Below are 7,500 nucleotides of genomic sequence, written 5' to 3'. Positions count from 1 at the left end.
TTTTGGATGTGTGTGAGATTATGTGCAAAATAAATCAGCATTGTTTTTTGAAGTGCCCCTTTAACAACGCTTGAAGTCACTTGTTACGACAATTCATTCAATAATTTGTATCTGTTTTAGGTTATATTTTGGATTTGTGTGATCATGTGCAAAATAATTTTGAATTTTTTTACAGCACACTGCATTCAACGGAAACAAATAGTAAAAAGAAAAAGTACTCTTCTCAAAAACGACTCTGAGTATTAGTTACAGTAGTTACACAATGACAAGTAGCACAAAACAAATTAATTATATACAGTAGTCATGTGAGTGTGTAATTTGTTACTTCTACCCTGTGTTCACAAAATGCACTCACTTAATGCATACACGTACACACACATACCTCCATTACTATACTTGTAAGCACATTCCATTGACTTGAGTCATTACATAACCCACAACCCTAACCTCAACTCACCAAAGCATGCCTAAGCTTAATACTTACCCCAACCCTAAAATAGCTCCTTTATAGAGTGGCCGGAAATGTTCTAAAAAATGTGCTGTGCTCAGTTCCTCTGAATGTCTTGGACCCAGAGACATCCTAACAAAAGTCAAAGTGACTTTATTTGTCACACGCACACATCCTACAAGTATATATGATATATGATTGATTTGTGTTATTATTCTAATTCGTGACCTGTCCTGTCTAAATGTTTAAATGTTGAGCGATTTGCAGTGTCAAATTTCCCACGGGATAATAAAAGTATTTCTATTCTATTCTATTCTATTCTATTCTATTCTATTCTATTCTATAAATATGAAATGTTGCCTTAAGAATTCTAGTAAGGAGTTTTAGGTTATGAAATTGATTTATGAAAAGTGCTCAGGAATGGACGCATTGTGGTTATTATAGTGAAGAGGTGTGGTTATGGTTGACCCCGTTGCAAGGTGTGAAGCCATCTTTCATCGGTTGATGGAGGGATCGTAAAAAAGAGAGTAGAATTGATTGTTGAATAAGCGACTCACCAATCAAAAGACCCAGGTGGGGTCAATTATATACACCCTCAACCAGCGCAACAGGCACCTCCCAACAGGGGGCGCCCCAACGATTCCAGGCACATAAGTCCAGTGATGTAGGTTACAACATCATACAGTACAATACAAAAATTAAAAACACACACAAAAAAATCAATCAAGCAAATGAAATCTCCTCCATTCATTTGTGCCCATGTGATTTATATCATGTTGGCAAAATAAAACGAGAGTTAAAAACCTGTTCTATTCGTAATCGTGATGATAAATCATACTACAGGCCCTTTAATGGTCATAACCACAGCTTAAGTGAATTATGTCACACGGCCTTGATACGGTGGAGAGATGCCAAGGAGGAGGTGGAGACACTTCCCCTTTGTACCTTGTTCCAAGTCCTCACAAGTCAATTAACGTGGGCTCACACTCGCACACACACACACACACACACACACACACACACACACACACACACACACACACACACACACACACACACACACACACACACACACACACACACACACACACACACACACACACACACACAAACACACAAATACACACACACACACACACACACACACACACACACACACACACACACACACACACACACACACACACACACAAACACACAAATACACACACACACACACACACACACACACACACACACACACACACTCACACACACACACACACACACACACACACACACACTCACACACACACACACACACACACACACACACACACACACACACACACACACACACACACACACACACACACACACACACACACACACACACACACACTCACACACACACACACGCGCAGTTTGATATCAAAGTGCTCTAACTAACTAAAGTGAACTGCATGACCTAGTCTTGGACAGAAAGAGGCCAGTGTAGTTTCAGGTGTCTTTCTGAACAGACAGCCTGGACACAGAGAAGAGAGACAGGAAGGGGGGGTTACAGTGTGTCGACCTCCAAGCCTCCATCCCACGCAATGGACACAATCAGATCACTCTCAAGACAAGGGCTTCTTGAACCAAGCGGGAAATAGACTCAACACACCACACTATGTATGGTTAGCAAGATGTTGAGAGAAGACACGCTAAGAAAATGTATACAATTCAATTCAATTCAACTTTATTGTCATGAGGGGCGGTTCTACATCAGACCTTTAGGGGGGCTCAGCCCCTAGAGCGGTAGCATAATTTTACTGAATGCCATGGTCAGGCAAGGGAGGGTGCAGTTGTGCAATAGTCAATTTTGGTGAGTTGTTTCTATACAATTCACTGATGACATTTAGGTAACATTAATGAACAACTTCAGTATTAAGGAGACAACTACAGTATGTAAGTAGTAAACCTATTATTATTATTTTTTATTCCAGTCGATCATAATGATCATGATCATATTACGGAGCGCTCACTGCGTTCGAGAGAGAGGGAGAGAGAGAGAGATAGAGAGGGAGAGAGAGACTCACATTTTCGTATATCCATCTATGGGAAAAAGACATTTCCAGTGAGTTAAGGTTTGTTCAAATCATGAGGCAACAAAATACTATTTTGAGGCCCAAAATGTATTAATTTGAGGTAACTAAATACATTTTGAGGTAACAAAATACTTTTTGAGGCCACGACATATTATTTTCATTTTGCATGGCAGCAATAAGCCTTTGTAGCAAGCAGATTAGCTGGGCTAGCTAGCTAACATTAGCTGAACTGACATTAGCTTGATAGCTAACTAGCGAATAGCATCAGCTAGCTAACATTAGCTAATGTTCTTTGACACTATTATTACACCAACACCATGGAACTAATGACCAATTTGACAATGTTCTCTGTCAGAATAGTCAGTAATTTTATATAGTGCTAGCTAACGTTTCAACATACTTGTCTTGTTGCCCATCAGCACTGGCAAATTCACTATTACTAAACTAGTTAGTAGTTACAGTAGGTAGCTAGCTACATCTGCTTCCACATCTTGTGTTGAATGTTGGACTGGGACTTGACATGACGTTACCAACGTCTTTGAATTTTTTTTTTTTTTTTTTATAGTTACCAATGAGGTCAACAGGCTACTACCGGAAATTCATGTCCGTAATAATAATAAAAATAAAAAATATTTATTACAAAAAAATATATATATAATAATAATTTTTTTAATCTTAGGGGGGCTGATAACGGGGCTAGAACCGCCACTCATACAAGGAAATATGATGAAAAGTAGACTTGTAATCTCCCAGAAGTAGGATAGGCCCTTTCAATACAGTTGAGTAACATGTGCCTCACAAAATCTATGCTAACTCTATGAAACTCTACTCTCTAAGAAACGTAGAGAACACAGGCCCTTTACAAATCACAAAACCTCTACACATAACACAGCCTCTAACAGATTAAGATAATTTTTGCATTTTGCACAATGTTGTTGACAATTTCACTACACGCTACACGCACCTGGAGAGGCAGTGCAGTGAGAATCATGTTCTTTGACCCTTCCTGTTCACCCTCTACACGTCCGACGTGCCACCTATAGAAGAGCTGGTGGTGGACTACCGGCGAAGTAAAAAGAGGCCCCCTAACTCCCATCTCTAACCAGATGGTGGAGACCTACAAGTTCCTGGGCGTTTTACCAGTCTGTAGAAGCCAGGGTCCTCTTTTTCACCGTGGTACGCTGGGGGCAGGCACGTGCACACATAGAGTCCAAGGGGTGCTTGATCACCTGCCTTTTTGAGCCTCGTAAAAAAAAGTGCCCTTTTTGAAAATAAAAAAATTAAAAACAAATTTTTTACCGTTACGCATATAGACTGCCCTTCCAACTGAAAAATTTCAGGATAGAATCAAAATATTAGGTAAAGAGAGAGAGATGCCCCATATTCCATTGCAGTTTGCACAGCCTCCTCAGCGTGCCTCTCCGCGGACCTATATATTTTATGCATAGCGTGGGTGGTGATGATGATGATGATAGAAACCGCTGTGGCGCATACAGTTGAATGCTGGTATTACACTCATTGAGGGACACGAAGAAGTCAAGTCCGATGGGATTTGGGAATCTCAAATACAAATCGGGATTGGAATAAAAAATGCATTTATATTAAACAATACAGAATATACAGCACTTCTTGGGGTCTGTAGGGTAAGCACTTATTCCCTCCCCCCTGGACATTTATGGAGATGTATGGGCCTTTTAAGTCAGTGATAAAAGTGTCTTTCAAGGATAAGTGAGCTCCTGCACTGATTATTATAGTTCAATATTCAATATTTGAGCACCAAAAAGCATAAAAAGGGGGCCCCCCGCCCGAAAAGGGCCCTTAAAAATCGGCTTGGTTAAAACAAACACAGGTATAGTGCCCTTTTCAGCCTTTGAGCACCTGCCCCTCTAAAGTCCTGTGCACGTCCCTGGCTGGGGGGGTGTAACATCAACTCAAGATACACTAAAGGCCCCCACATAGTTGGGTGGAACGTACGCGGAACGCACTCTGCAGAGGTCCGCGTGTACTCGAAGCGGACTCAAAGCTCCAATTTCCGTGCGTACATCTGCGTGGCTCACTTGGTGTCACACAAATGGCTGCTCGGCCTGCATTAAATGTGACACCGATCTGCATTTTACTCTGAACACGCATTATGTGCAGAGAGAGAGTAGGGCAGGATCATGGTTAAATGGGTAGGATTGGTCCGGTAAAACTTTGGCAGGTAGATGAGGCAACATTTTGTTTTAATATCGCTAATTGTTATTTCATCACCTGAATAAACTTGAGAAGTTTGAATGGCTTTTCTAAATGAAGTGTGTAAAACGGCCAGTTTTATTTCTAAATCTTGGAAACGGAGATAACCTACACTCTTTACTTTGACACCGGTGGATGACGCCGTGACAGAGAGTGTAAACAGTGCGCAAGGATTGTGGGAAATGTAGTAAACTGGCACGAGAAATGTAGGAAATTGGTACACGGTGGTGGTACACTCAACTATGAAACCTCAAATTACTGCAGACTACATGCCGCGCAGAGTCCGGTCCGCTCACAGTCCGGTCCGCTCACAGTCCGGTCCGCTCACAGTACGCCCGACTATGTGGGAGCCTTAACAAACTGAACAAGCTAGTGAGGAAGGCAACACACCATACATCACCTCATCAGTCCTCTGGGCCTGTAGCCATCAGGCTCCACAACCGTGGGCAAGGACTGACCTGGCCAACGACTGGAGAACTTGAGAACTGTTAGAACTGTTTGACTCTTACCTATAGCCTGCACGGCTATATTGATAGAGTATACATACAGTATGTCTCACCTGCCTGGCTGACCTGACCGTCACCTTATTTTTTATTCATATTTTATCTTGTTCTTTACCTTATATTCTATATTTGTATTCTCTATGATACAAGATAGATACAAGATACAAGAGTTTTATTTGTCACAGCATACAGGTATACAGTGAAATGCGGGGGGTCTCTCCCGCAACAATGTGCATAATACAAGTAATAATATAATATAAGAGTCCAACCAATAGAGCGACATAATATTTGCAACAACCAATATTTGCAATAAACAAGTAAACAAAGTAGGCATATCGGTATCTGTACATGAGCTATTTACAGAGCATGCCACAGGTCCTGTGGTAGTGCAGTACACTGTTAGCTACAGATGAGGCATTGGGTATGTATGTACACTGCTATGCTATATTATACAATCTCAAGCTATACTGTTCTTAAAGTGACCTTTCCTTCTGTAAAGAGTGTGAGCGTGTGCAGCATGAGTGTGTGTGTGCTCATGTTAAAGTGGCTGCTAGTGTGTGAGCGTGTACAGTGTGTGTGTTGTGTGTGTGCTCATGTGTGCTTGTGCGTGAAGAGTTCAGTGTTCAAGGCTCTGATGGCCTGTTACAATGGTAATGTAATGGTAATATTACAATGGTAATATTCCATTGACTTTCCTATTACCCTGCCTGTACCTCCCCTCCCCCTCCCCTCCCCCTCCCCCATGCTGCTACAGTATGACACCTGAATTTCCCAAAGGTCAGCTCATCTGTCACATACTGTACACACATACATTACATCTCCCGCCTGTTGCTCCAGACTCCAGTCTCTCTCGTTAAACAGTCTCTTAAAAACAACTTCCGGAGACACACTCTCTGTTTGAAAGGCAGAAGGGCAGAATACACCACTGCATAAATTAAGCAGAAGATGAACGTATCAAACGTTACTTGCTATTAAAATGCTATTATCAGCATATGGTAATGTTGCTGGTTTTTTCGGCTGTGTATGTACGCTACGCTTTGCTTATGGACATAGACTGAAATAAACTGTTGATCTCCCGGGAACAACGCTACGCTACGTCATGTCATTTTATTTTCCACTTCAAACACCGAAGTTGTTGAAATGGTGCAGCTTCTCGACATTTCAACAGAGAGTCTTTCTCTGTTGATATTAGAAGACTTTCATTTAAGGTCAAGAGCAAACCTATACGGGTGATTTTAATGAGCCACTAATTTCACCATCGCCGCAGGTCAGGACCCGGGTGGCGCCGGTCTCCCTTCTTTATGGGCAGAAAAGTTATGACACGCTCGAGGTCTCATTATCAATACTTAGTCACGACGACGTCTCGCGTCTTCTAACGGACTTAAATAAACATATCAGAACTAAATTAAAGTACAGTGAATGCAATAAGGGGTAAATCACATTACAATGATTGAATTTCAAACGGAGCAAGTGAAACCGTTTGAGTGTTCGTTCGCTTGACACTTTAATGCTCAATTAGGAGTCATCCCACCCTTGTATAAAGATACGTAACGTGACATTTTTGACAAGTGTGACATACAAATACTTGTGTCCCCTGAGCAGCCACTGCTGATGATTTCATTACGGAAGGAAATGCCCCGTCTTGATACAATTAGGCAACTAACGCCTTGAGAGTGTCGGCTCTCAATGCAACGAAACGGAGTGACAGTTTGAACTATATACCATTGAAATCAGTGGTCAAAAGGGTTGTTGGTCATTGTTTTTTGTTTATCTATGATGCTACTGAGCTGTGGAAAGGTTTGAATGATGCATGTTCTGTTCTATTGTTCTTCATGTAGACTATGTTAATAATAATAATAATAATAATTTAGGACCTGCTCAGAGGTCGTTAATCGGCATGCATGCGATGCATGTATGCGATTAGTCTCTGCGATTAACCCATCCCGTCGTCCTTCCCCCCCAAGGGCAGCCGGGAGCAGACAGGCATCAACGTGAGCCACGCCAGGGGACCAATCCAAGTGCTCCTGTCCTTCTTCGTGAAGGACGCCACAGCGTTAGCGATCTTGTTGTTGTGCATGTTTTTCCATTGGGTTTATCTTATCTGGGGGGGGGGGGGACCCTTGCGAGCACGGGGAGAACATGCAAACTCCACACAGAGAAACCCGGGAGATCCCCCACCTGAGTACCTGGCATCATGGAAACCTGGTCCCCAAGCGGGAATCGAACCCTGGACCTTCTTGCTGTGAGGCGA

Source organism: Notolepis coatsorum, assembly GCF_963971535.1.
Source record: "Notolepis coatsorum genome assembly, chromosome: 15".
NCBI classification, from domain to species: domain Eukaryota; kingdom Metazoa; phylum Chordata; class Actinopteri; order Aulopiformes; family Paralepididae; genus Notolepis; species Notolepis coatsorum.
This window is presented reverse-complemented; position numbering follows the sequence as displayed.